Raw genomic sequence first — 13550 nt, 5'->3', positions numbered from 1 at the left:
AAAAAAACGTTGAAAAAAAAAATTTAAAAAAAAAAAAAAAAAGAAATCAACGCCTGGGCACTGCTTGCACTTTGCTTCTCCAGTAAAAATGTTGCAAGTTCTCAGAGAACAGAACTGGGGGAAATACACACACACACACACACACACACACACGCCCAATGGGCTAGTCTGGGAAGAACACACCCTATGTTTCTCTATTACTCACTTACTCAAGTGCCTCTGGAAAACCCATGCGTCCCTCGATCCTCTGCAGCACCAGCTGGATGTCCCATAATGCACCGAATTTCAGTTCGGACACTATCCACCAGGGCTCAGCATTAGATCCCACAAGTTAAGGGCTCAGTCCCATTAACTTGCCCCCGCCCCATTTCAGACACCAGCTGTTAAGTCTTGGGTCACCACCTGTACCTCTGACTGACCAGCTATAAATAGGACTTCCCACAATCAGCTCTTTGTATTTGATAATTTGCGGGGAGGGGTCACAGAACTCAGGGAAATATGTTTAATTTTTTTTTTTTAATATAGGGTATTACAAAGGGTGGGAATAAACAGCCAGATGAAGGGATACATAGGGCAAGATCCAGAAGTACCACAAGTGAAAGAATTCTAATCGCGTGTCGATGTGTTTACCCACCTGGCATTTCCAGACCCTGTACTTTCAGGATTTTGACGGAGTTTTTATTATGCAGGCACATCATGGATCATTAACTCAATCTCCAGCCCTTCTCCCCTTGCCCAGGGCTGGAAGATGGGGCCGACAGTTCGAAGCTTTTAATCCTGGCTTGGTCATTCTGGCCCCCAGCCCCATCCCAAAGCCATTCCGGAACCCACCGAGCGTCCCCTCATTGGAACAGAAGACACCCTTATCACCCAGGGAATTACAAGGGTTTTCGGAGCTCTGTGCCAGGAACCAGGGGCAGAGACAAGTTTTTATATGTTGTATTATTTCACAGGGTTCATCCTGACATTTCAAGGTCAAAGTCAGCATTTCTGTTTTTCTTAAGTTTTTCGATTTTAGATCTGGATCTCCTCTATGTCCAGCCTGTGTGTGTGTGTGTGTGTGTGTGTGTGTGTGTGTGTGTGTGCGCGCGTGCATGTGTGTTGGATATGCGTGATAATTTACAAAATGATCACTGTATACGTGGAAAGTTCTGGAGAGGAAGCAAGACAATGCTTTTATGGCAACAAGCCCACAGTGGTGTGGGGAAAATGCTGGGGGGGGGGCGGTGGTGAACACGGGGGGTCCAGATGACCTCACCACAAACAGCCAAGAGTGAAGAAGATTCTCTCTCTAGGTGACAGGCCCGGTCTGGATGAACGGGGCCCGCCTCCGGGACCACAAGTGCCTGCCCACGGAGCTTCTAAGGAGGATCCTGTCACCCTAGTGGACCACACCACTGACCTCCAGAGACACAGGTGAGTCTGTCGTCGGTCCGGTGCTTCAGATTCCCATGACCCTCTCCTCAGGTCTGATCATTTGGCGGAATGGCTCCCAGAACTCCGGGAAAGACAGTGCCAGGGTTTATTGGTTAATCATAAAGGATACAAATGAACGACCAAATGGAGGAGACACCTGGGGACAGGCACAGGGGCAGGTGCACCGAACTCCCTTGCCCTCTGTGAGCTCACCGCCCCCTCCCACTGCCCTGGCAGCTCCAACTCGGAAATTCTCCAAACCTTGTAGTTCAGGGGTTTTTACAGAGATTTCGTTAAGCAGCCACGGTTAATTAAAACATTGGCTGTTGGTGATGAGCTCACTTTCCAGCCCCGTTCCCTTCCCTGTCATCATGCAGTTGACCCCTCTCCTACCAGCCCCCATCCTGAAACTCTGGGGACACCAAGAGCCACCTTATCAGCACAAACACAGATAAGGTTGAAAAGGGCTCTTCATGAATACGTCGGAGGCTCCTTTCACTCCTATCTCTCGGGGTTTTAAAATACCCTATGCCAGGAACCAGGGACAAAGACCAAATATATATTTCTTTCTTTCTTTTTTTTTTAAGTTTATTTATTTTAAGACGGGAGACAAGTGGGGAGGGGCAGAGAGAGAGGGAGAGAGAGAGAATCCCAAGCAGGCTCCATACTGTCAGTACAGAGCCCGACGTGGGGCTTGAACTCACGAATTGTGAGATCATGACCTGAGCCGAACTCAAGAGTCAGATGCATAACCCACTGAGCCATCCAGGCAACTCCCCCCAAATAAACATTTCTTATTATATCACAATATCACAGCTTCGCAGAAGACAGCAATGTGCTCACATCTACTACCCCTGCATTCAATTTCAAATCACATGACATAGTCTCTGGAGACCTCCACTGTGAGCTCAGGAATGAACAGGAATGGAAAAAGGTGAATAATGGCTTGCTATTATTATGAAAATAATTCTCATCTACCTTGAAAGGATCTCAGGTTCCCCCGGGGTGGCCAGACCACACTCAGAACCCCCAGCCTAGAGAAAGGCACCGTAAAGACAACAGAACTGGAAATCCCGAGCGAAGGTTTTACGATCTTCTGGTCAGATCTTTATGGCATTGCACTTAGAAACTGATCCTCCAATGCACTGTTAAATATAAACTAATTTTGTAAAAGTTTGCAGACGTTAAAATGGTCCTAATTCATCTCTGGAACTCTAGCTTCTTCTATGTAATGGCTACCCAGCACCTGTGCTCAGATGTCTAAGAGACTTTTCCAGCCCAGCTTGTCCAGAACTGATCTCCTGATCTTCTGCCCGTAAATCTCTCCTCCTGTGGGATTTCCCATTTAGCTCCTCATTATAGCTGCTCAAGCACAAAACCCTGGAATTATATTTTTAAAGTTTATTTTTATTTATTTTGAGAGAGAGCCAGAGAGCAAGCAGGGGAGGGGCGGAGAGAGAGAGAGAGAGAGAGAGAGACAGAGAGAGAGACAGAGAGAGACAGAGAGATAGAATCCCAAGCAGGCTTTGCACTGTCAGCCCGATGCGGTTTTGAACTCACGAACCATGAGATCATGACCGGAGCCGAAATCAAGAGTTGGATGCTTAACCGACTGAGCCACCCAGGCACCCCCAAACCCTAGAATTATTTTCGACTCCCCTCTTCCCTGGAATTACTTTGGCCTGAACCACCAGCCTCCCTCGCCGGGGTTCCTTCTACCTGCTCTCTCTGCTCTTACCCTCCTCACCCTAAACCCCTTCACTCTTAGGTTAACAACTGGACTGATCCTTTGATACCTAAGACCACCTAATTTTCTGCTTAATATGATATGATTTTATGACTCCTTCCACTTAGAGTCAAAGCTGACTGTTTGAAACACCTTTAAGTTCTCACCTGGTCCCCCAGTGTTTCCCTTTATGACCCCAATCACTCTCTCCTGAAGCCACTCTGGCCACAGTGACTCCTGTCTGTTCCTTGAACACACCAGACCCAGTTCTGCCTCAGGACCTTTGCCCTGGCAGTTTCCCCTCCATCCCCGATATGTTCTAACCCCCTCATTTTCCAGGTGTTGCTCAGGTGTGACCTTCTCACTGTGTTCTACCCTGCCTATTCGATTTAAAACTGCAAATCCCACTTTCTGTGCTGGAATGTCTGTCTCCCCCTTACCATGCTCTACCGTTTCTTTTTCTCCTCCCCGGCCCCCACACCACAGCATTTATACTCATCTATTTATTGAGTTATTGTCTGTAGTTTATTTTCCGTCTTGCTCCATTAGACTGTCAATCCCACAGGTCAGAGATTCTTGTCAGTTTTCCTTCACTGGTGTATCCTAAGAAACCAGAATTGTGTCTGGCATTTAGGAGGCACCCAATAAATGTTTGTTAAATAAATGACAACATGGATATACAAATGCCTTTTAAAAAGTAGGATGCCTGGAATATCTGAGGTTGTGATTCCATGGAGACCAATCATCAGGAATTTTTTGAGAGTATTAATAAAACCTTTTCATGTCAAGTGCCAACAATTCAACCAACCCTACAGGAAGGAAGGAAGGAAGGAAGGAAGGAAGGAAGGAAGGAAGGGAAGAAGGAAGGAAGGAAAGAAGGAAGGGAATAAGATGAAGTAATTAAGGACGTTCCGAAGACTCAACGTCTTGCCTTTCCTGCACAATTACGACAACCCAATACCACCCTCACCTCCTCCTGACTTCATCTCGTTCTTTCTCCCCCTACCGAACCTTCGCCTCACCTTACTTCCGCGCTCCCATCCCGCACTTCCTTCCTTCCTCCCTCCCTCCCTCCCGCAAAAGAAAAGAAAGAAAGAAAAAAGAAAGAAAGAAAGAAAGAAAGAAAGAAAGAAGAGGGAGGAAAAGAAAGAAAAAAGAAAGAATTGTGTTCAGTTACAAGATAAGCTTCAGGCATGGCTGGATCCAGGTCTTCAAATAATGTTATCAGGATCCCTCTTTGCTCTCCTTCTCCTCTGTTTTACTCCCAGGCAGGCTCTCCCTTTATGGTGGTAAAGATATCACAGGTTTCTCTAAGCTTTTATATTACCAGCTCCACCACACCCATGAGAAAGACAGTTGCATTTATTGGGTGTTCTTGTTCCCAGGCTCTCAACGGCACAGCAAGGGAGTGTGTATATTCATTTGTATTTATTTCAGTGTCTATCTCTATGGATTGGAGATGACGTGTCTACTCTGATCTCTCCAATTCCAATCCAACAGCACAGGGTTTATTCTCGCCTTCTCCCTTTCCCCATATGTGTACCTCCTTTCTCTGACAGTTAGAAGGCAGACTCCCATTACCTTAATTTGTTTGCTCATTTGACCAATGCTTTTGTATGTGGCCATTTCCCCCTTCCGCTGAGCGTCCCTGTGGATGCCCTCCTCACCCCGCTGGAGCTCTGACACCCTTTAGTGGCAGTTTTCTCCTTGCCTCGTTGGGGCTTTGAGTCCCCATGCCAAACTGCCCTACCAGTGGATGTTCTCCTCACCCTGGGGAAGCCAGGATTCCCCTTCCCTGGCTGCCCTTCTACGGGGACACCCTCTTCCAGCTTTGACCCTGAGTCCCCACGCTGGCTGCTGGCATACATATATGTCCTCCAAGTCCTGCTGGGTCCCTAACACCCACCATCAGGCTCAGGCCCCCCCCCCCCCCAGCCAGGCCGTCACTTTGCAGGGACACTCCTATCACCCTTCTAGGACTCTGATACCCTCGGGCCACCGTGTTTCCTTTTCCTTCCTGCAGAGTTGCTGACTTTTATTCTGCCCCACCCAACGGCTTTATGGCTGAATTGTTTAGGGAAGGAAGAGAGGGAACAGAAAGCAGAAGTGCCTCTATGTCAGTCACCCCAAGAGACTCAGGACTCCCGGGCCGTCACCGTTTGGGGGGGGGGGCCTGAATGCCCACATGGCTTCCGTGGTCAGACAACTTGCTGGCATCCCTCAGGCAGCCAAGGGCAGGGACCTCCTCTCTGCTTTCCCTGACGTGCTTCCCCCTTGGCACTTCTCACCGTGGATGCACTTACCTGCACGCACTCAGAGCTGCGCCTGGCCCATGGAAGCATCGAGAAGTATTTGTTAACGAAGGAGTCCTACGCGAGAGTCATCCCACGTGGACAGGGAAGTTAGGAGCCTACTACCCAAGGAGGGTGTCCTGGGGCCCTCGTGGGGCTCACGGAGGCCCCTGTGTCCTTCCTCGCGGGGTCCCTCTGGCAGGTGGTACCCCTCTGGTCTGTGCAGTGCCGGTGACTTCTGGGAGCGGACAGACAAGGAAGTGTAGTTAGCATTCATTCATTGCTTATGTTGTACAAGCTGTCAAAACTAATGAAATTTTATGACAGACGGGCAACGACCAGCTTCCTGGTGTTATTTATCTTTCTCGCTCCTGGCTCGGAGCACCGGGTGATTTTTCATTTACATTTAAAAATGCCAAAATGACTAAGCTCAATTCGCCTCCTCAGAAAACCGGCAAATTGTATCAATGCACAAATGTAATTAATAATCATCAGGCATGAGAAATGAGGAACGGTTATGCAGGAAAGTCTATCTTTCCAGGCTCCTTCCTCTCCCCGCTACCTTTTCAGCCGGTTCCCAAACTCCAGGCACATACATCATGGGTCCCCCGCGCCCCCCCACCCCCCACCGTCATTGTTCATATCTGATAGCGGGTGTTTGCAATGACAAACAAAAGGTTCTTGGGACTGGTCACATGAGTTCCCATGGCTCAGCGGATTCATTTGTAGCAGCCTCACAGGGATGATGCAAATAGATGTAACACGTAGGGGAAGGAAAGATGAAAAAAAAATCCAATGGAAGAGGGGAGCGAGGTGTCAGGAGACAGGTTAATTCTAGAGTGACGAGACTGTGAGACCGTGTTCGTGTAGCCGGGAGAAACCTGCAGACCCAGTCCGTCCTGACATCCCCATAATATGTGCTCCGAACGGTTCTTTCGTGTACATCACCTTGAACTCTCTCACCTGCTCATTCCGGCCACGTGTGATCTGCACTGTTCTCTTGCTCTCGGCCGTACCTGTGATTTGCCAGGCTCTTTCGCCTCTGCAATTCCTGGCCCTCCCCCAAGTACTTCCGGGGGTCTTTAGAGGTAGATGGTTAGTTCTTTGCATCATCTGCATGATCATGATGATGCTGATGATGTCTTTTCTGCTGGCCCCATTGGGGTTCGGTTCTGACGAGCTGCGTTTTTAAGGCCCCAAAGCAATGGCCCCGTGTCCTCAGGGGCCCTCCAGTACCAAAGGCATTTTTCCTTCTGTGGAGTCAGGACAGTAATTCCTCCACTTCCAGTGTTTTAACAGAGGCTTTAAAAAAACAATTTTTTTTTTTTACATTTTTTTTAATGTTTATTTTTGAAAGAGAAAGAGAGAGACAGAGCGCGAGCAGGGAAGGGGCAGAGAGAGAAGAGAAGAAGACGCAGAATCCGAAGCAGGCTCCAGGCTCTGAGCTGTCAGCACAGAGCCTGACTTGGGGCTCAAACCCACGAACTGTGAGATCGTGGCCTGAGCCGACAACTGAGCCACCCAGGCGCCCCAACAGAGACCTTTAAATTGCTCTATGTGCCTTCTAGAAAAGCCTTCTCGATTTTTTTATTTTTTTATTTTTTTTCAGTAAACAGGTCTTGGGCGAGGAGACAAAGCTGAAAGGCAGACATTATGGCCCACTTGAAACCCAAGCCCCGGCCACCATGACTAAGGCTTTGTGAGGGGGCCAAGCTTCTCTGCTCGCCTTTTCTCCCCCAGGATGGGCGATTTCCCAGAGGGCTCCTCCGGTGTCTGTGCACCTTGGCCCTGGGAAGGCCAGACGTGTCCAAACATGCTGGTGTCACAGCACCAGCTCAGGCTCCAAACGGCACTCTTGACTCAAAGGTGGCCTTACAGAGAGTCCGCTCTGTGCCTGGCACCGTGGGGCTTCCTGACAAGCCAGTCAGACCCAGTACTTGCCCTCAAGGACGTTGTCATACCAACAGGCATGTAGGAAACAACCAGATGGTAGGGGAGGTGACAGTAAGTGGAACAAGAGAGGTACAGATGATGAAGAACAGGTAATGCGGTAAAGAGGAGGGCTGTGTCCACAGAGTTGAAGTAGGAGGTTGGACTCGAACTCAGCCGTGAGAGATGGGAGCGCGTACAGGAGGAGACTAGAAACGGTGCTCCAGGAAGAAGCTCGAAGCTCCTCCAGGGGCTGCAGGAACGAGCAAAAGGTGGATGGATGTTACTAGCAATACGCAGGGAAGGGCGAGGGTTCAGATTGGCTAGGAAGAGGAAGTTTGGGGAGGTTCTGGTGAAAGCGGGGGGCGGGGGAGGTGGTCAGACTGGATACCAGAGATCCTTGACCAGCTGGCTGAGTCTGTGTCCTGTTGTATACGCAGCAACACCTACCAAATAGAGGTGACGTTTCAAACAGAGCCATGGAACGGCCGTGGAGAACAGGAGCGTCTTTCTGGATCGGGTAGACCTACCTGGATCAGTGAGCGTCAGGTGAACAGGAGAAACCAAGGCGGGCAGGTTCGTGAGGGGGCCTCTGCAGTAACAGCACACGTGGGTACGGAGATTGGAGCCGGACAAGATGAAAATAAGGAGAGAGGGGCTGGACACAGCATGTGGGGGAAGAGAGGAATCTAAGCAAAGTCGAGCATGAGCAGTTGGAAAGGGAGAGCAGCAGGGCGCCTGGGTGGCTCAGTCTAAAACCATCTGACTTCGGCTCAGGTCATGATCTCATCGTGGTTCATGGGTTTGGGCCCCGCGTCGGGCTCTGTGCTGACAGCTCGGAGCCTGGAGCCTGCGTCGGATTCTGTGTCTCCCTCTCTCTGCCCTCTCCTCTCTCTCTCTCTCTCTGTCTCTCTCTCTCTCTCTCCCAAAAATAAATACACATTAACATTTTTTTTAAAAAAAATAAAGGAAAGAGAACAGCATGAGATCCAAGAGGCAGAGTGATTTTTTTTTTTGGGGGGGGGGGGGGTGGCGCAGGATTGTGATGGAATCATATCTCCAAAGCAGCTTTAAAAGGTGGGTGGGAGACAATGATTCCCAATTTGGAGGCAGGAAAAATGTGCCAGAGAGCAGTCAGTGGTATGTTCATGCTCAATTGCTATAAGGCAGACCTGTCTCTTACACCCGGACTTTTGGCTTTAAAACCTTTGCTTTTTTTGCCTTTGCATGCCTGCACAAGCAGCTGTATAGAGAGGGGTGGTAGAAAAAGGACTAGAATAAAAAAGATGAGTAGTAAAGATTTAAGCTTGGTGACAAAACAAAGCCCGTTGTAACGGTTCTTGGGAGAACCATCAGGCGAATGAACTCTCCTAATCCAATCAGGTAAGAAATTTCCTGGGCATATGGATCCATAATCCCATTTTAAATCCCCTAAAAGGAGAGTCTAATAAGAAATCGACTCCAACGGAAAACAAACTGGAGGTAATAATTGCGCAAAGACACTGGGCATTCCCTCCTTTCCCCCCACCCTGCCCGGGAACACAGGCCGTCCAATAAAAGCCATGAAATCCATAATAGAAATTGCCTCAGCCCGAAGCTTCTGGAAGGTCCATGTGTTCATAACAGACCTGTTGCTGTTGATTATCTCCAGCGATAACCAGCTGCTTACGAAAACATCCGTTTTCTGAGAATTTGGATCCTTTCATGGTCTGTTTCACACTTGGGGACGAAATGGCATTGCGTCGTACCTCTCTTTAGCTGGTGGGGAGGAGAGGTGGGAAATCAGGGTCTTGCCAATGTTCTATTTTTCTTTCTGTTTGTTGTTGCAACTGGACTCGTTAGACCAGGCAAGAGCTGCCAACATTTATAACTTGGGCTTTTCTAATTAAAGTTCTGCTGAAAAGCCTCCTCTTGTCTTCTGACTCCCTCGGCAGGAATGTGCGCTCATAACAGAGGCATCTGCCCCCTGGACTAACCTTTCTTGAAACCAGATAAACAAAGTAATACTAATAAAAATATCCATCTGTGCTTAAAGATAAATAGAGCATTAATATACCAAACTGAGATCTGGATTCTTTTGGAAGCCAGCTTTAATGATATTAGACATCTGTCCCAGCTTGCTTTCCGTTCCTTTTCCGTTTGCACACTCGTGTAAGAAAACAATGCGGAAGGAGTTTGTCGGGGGTACGTGGAGCCACCCCCTGACCGACGCCCTTTTCCAAGGCCACCGCCCCAGCGGAGGGTGTAAGACAAAAGTCTAAGCCGATGGGGTCCCTTAACATTTGGCACGCTGGTTGGGTTTCATCCTGCATTTTAAACACTGTGGTCTTTATTCATTTTTTGCTTTTAGATGCCTGCCTGAAAGCCAACTTAATCGTTCATAACGCTAAGCAGGATTGCCGTGTAGACCAGATGTACAAACATCATGGCAGCCATTCTCTTTCCGAAGTCAAGATGTGAGAGTATCCGGGAAGCATCTGGAGCCATCCGTTCGCAAGGAGAGAGCACCAGGTCAGGTCTGCAAAGAGGGAGGGTGAACGTTTCTTTTTAAGGAGAGTACGCGGAAGGTAGAAACCAGCGTCTCAGTGTTCCAAGTAACATGGTTAACACTCAAGGAGCATCGCAGGCAAGGTGCAATGGTGGGAAAATGTTCTCCACTTGAGGGCAGACCCGTGGACCTTGGTTTCTTAGATTTGGCACTAACTCCAAAGAGATAGGGGTGAGTCAGTGGGACGAGGGCCAAGAGGGAAATGTACCAGGGGCGTTTAGCATTGTTACGATGATAGGGTGGGGTGTTGCTGGCCGGTTAGTGCCTGAAGACCAAGGATGCCCAGGTACAGCAATGTAAGGAACAGGCTTGCACAGCAAAGGCTGGCCAGTCCCAAACGCGGATGAGTTAGTATTGAGATGCGTTGACATTTTTAAGTAGTGAAAATGGGGGCGCCTGGGTGGCTCAGTCAGTTAAGCGTCTAACTCTTGGTTTCGGCTCGGATCATGATCTCACCGCTCATGGGATCGAGCCCCACGTTGGGCTCTGTGCTGACAGTGCAGAGCCTGCTTGGGATTTTCTCTCTCTCCCTCTGTGCCCCTTCCCTGCTCACACACACACTCTCTCTCTGTCTCAAAATACATACACTAAAAATAAATAAGTAAATAAATAATGAAAACTTTTTTTAATTTTTTTTTTTCAACGTTTATATTTATTTTTGGGACAGAGAGAGACAGAGCATGAACGGGGGAGGGGCAGAGAGAGAGGGAGACACAGAATCAGAAACAGGCTCCAGGCTCCGAGCCATCAGCCCAGAGCCCGACGCGGGGCTCGAACTCACGGACCGCGAGATCGTGACCTGGCTGAAGTCGGACGCTTAACCGACTGCGCCACCCAGGCGCCCCTGAAAACTTTTTTTAAAGACAAAAATCTTACACAGAATCCACAACATATAAAACATAGTAAAGAAGGGCTATTTTTCCTGAAGGAGAGGAAGTCCCTAAAACACTTCTAGGGAACACAGCTTAAGAACCACTATTCTAGGGGCACCTGGATGGCTCAGTCGGTTGAACACCCAACTCTTGATTTCAGCTCAGCTCATGATCTCAGGGTCATGGGATCAAGCCCCGTGTGGGGCTCTGTGCTAAGGGTGGAGACTGCTTAAGAGTCTCTCTCTCTTGGGGCGCCTGGGTGGCGCAGTCGGTTAAGCGTCCGACTTCAGCCAGGTCACGATCTCGCGGTCCGTGAGTTCGAGCCCCGCGTCAGGCTCTGGGCTGATGGCTCAGAGCCTGGAGCCTGTTTCCGATTCTGTGTCTCCCTCTCTCTCTGCCCCTCCCCCGTTCATGCTCTGTCTCTCTCTGTCCCAAAAATAAAAAAATAAACGTTGAAAAAAAAAATATTTAAAAAGAGTCTCTCTCTCTCTTTTTGCCCTTCTCCCCTGCTCATGCTCTCTATCTCTCTCTCTCTCTCTCAAATAAAATGGAAAAAAAAAATCCACTATTCTAGGTGCTACTCAATGGCCATAGAGTTCTAACAACCTGTCTGGTTGTGCAATGTGCTGTAAGAATTGACTGATTAAAAAAAAAAAAAACACATTTTTTAAAAACTGTAATTGTGTTCCTCTCAACATTTTACATCGAGTTTTTAAACATACAGAAAAATGGAAAGAATTGTAGGTGCCCCAGGTACCGACCACTTAGATCCCACGGTTGCCAACGGTTTGCCCTGTTTGTCTCCTCCCAGATCCTTCCGTTTACGTTGATTCATCTTATTTTGAAAGTCCTTTCAAAGTGAGTTGCAGACATCAGTACGTCTCATCTCTAATTTCTCAACCTGCATTTAACGAGAGCAAGAAGTCAAACTGACGTGCAGAGAAGGGAATAGATCTAGGGTAAGGTTTGGTGAGCTGTAAAAATATAATTCTATGGCTCAGACCCTCATCAAGATATAACACCTCCAAAAGATACGACCTCTGAAAGTTTCCTCATGGCCCTCCCCAGCTAGCGCCCTGCCCCCCCCCACCCCCCTGGGTCCTGACAGCTGCTCAAACAATCTGTCCGTGGAGTTCATTCCGTCAGACGAGCTGACAGTTTGCTGGAAAGAATCATTATGGCTGGTTTCTGAACGGACGGGGCAGGGGTAGTCAGGAGGCTTGTGGCCCATCAGGAACACCGCTGTCTTCTACAAGCCCGAAGGCTGGGCTGGATCCTTCGCTCCCCTCGATTTTTTTTTTTTAATTGTGCTAAAAGATACATAACATAAAATGTCAGTTTTATGTGTGCACTTTGGCGACGTTAAGCACATTCACATCGTGGGGTGACCATCGCTCCTGTCCATCCCCAGGAATGTTTTCATCACCCCAGGCTGAAGCTCCGTCCCCCTTAAATGCTAACTCCGCACTCCACATCCCCCCAGCCCCTGGGAGCCTCCTTGCTACTTTCTGGCTCTATCAATCTACCTACTGTCTACGCATCGCATCCCTGGAATCACACAGCATTTGTGCTTTTATGACTGGCTTATTTCACTCAGCGCAATGTCCTCAGGGCTCCTCCGTGTTGTTACCTATGGCAGAATTTCCTTCCTTTTTACGGCTGAGGAATATTCCGTTGCATGCGTACAAAGTATTGTGTGTTTCCGTTTTTCTGGTGATGGATGCTTGGGTCGTTTCCACCTTTCGCTGCCGTGAAGGATGCAGCCGTGGGCACGGCTGTCACACACATCTGTTCCCGTCCTTACTTGCGTTGCTTCTCTGCCTTCTCCGAAAATTCTTCAGCCACACCTGCGGTCATGAGGGTCCGCACCAAAAACGCGCTCAGATGCGTCCCTCCTTCCTTCCCGAGCTGCCTTACCCTGTGCCCGGAGGCCCTCCTCCTCCCTCACCTGGACCACTCCCCTCGCTTCCTCCCCGCAGTTCTCCACGGCCTCTCTTGGCCAGTCCTCTACCTGACATTTTCTTTTTATCTTTGAGAGAGCGAAAGAATGGAGGAGGGGGGGCAGAAGGAGAGAGAGAGGAAGAGAGAGACTCTCACACAGGCTCCACGCTGTCAGCGTGGACCCCGATGCGGGGCTCGATGCCACGACCCTGGGATCGCGACCTGGGCCAAAATCAAGAGTCGCACACTCAACCGACTGAGCTGCCCAGGCACTTCCTCTACCAACATTTTCTGAGCCTTATACTGCAGCCAGAGAGCTTTCAAAGGCAGTTCTGGTCATACCCCCTCCCTGTTCGAACTCTCCAGCGGCTCCTGATGACGCGGAGGAGAAAACCCCAGCACAGTCAGTCCTGCCCGTCTGGCCCTGCTCACACTTTCCCTCCCATACTCTGTGCCGAAGTGACTTTTGCTTGCCTAAGCACGCTCGGTTCCACTCGCCTCTCCCCTTTTGCACAACACGTACTTGCCTGGGCCGTTCTCCCTGCTCCTGGGATGTCCTAACCTCTTGTCCTTTAGGACTTAATGTAGATACCGCTGCTTCTGAAAAGCCTTCTCTGTGCCCACCCAAGACGGAGGTAGGTGTACCCATGGCTTCCTCCCTTAGCAGCCCCGAGGGATGTTGGTCTGTCTCCTGAGACATGTTTGGCACATACGTCTTAGGTTGTAATATCCTCAGTGTAAACACAGGTCGCATCCACATGGGGTCGGACCGCCAGGTTGAGCCTGGTCAATCATTTTGGAAAAACCTGACCTCCAAAACTTTGGAA

At 49.2% G+C, this 13550-nt stretch overlaps 1 long non-coding RNA gene across 1 annotated transcript; it reads left to right on the top strand.

Annotated features, from left to right (window-relative positions):
- The first annotated feature begins 1299 nt into the window (after window positions 1-1299).
- LOC115501616 lies at window positions 1300-12789 on the top strand. The gene is made up of 3 exons (XR_003964868.1): window positions 1300-1416; window positions 9713-9873; window positions 11594-12789. It is a non-coding gene; the product is annotated as an uncharacterized LOC115501616 (long non-coding RNA).
- Window positions 12790-13550: the final 761 nt, after the last annotated feature.

Source organism: Lynx canadensis, chromosome E1 (genome assembly GCF_007474595.2).
Source record: "Lynx canadensis isolate LIC74 chromosome E1, mLynCan4.pri.v2, whole genome shotgun sequence".
Classification (NCBI taxonomy): domain Eukaryota; kingdom Metazoa; phylum Chordata; class Mammalia; order Carnivora; family Felidae; genus Lynx; species Lynx canadensis.
This window is presented reverse-complemented; position numbering and strand designations above follow the sequence as displayed.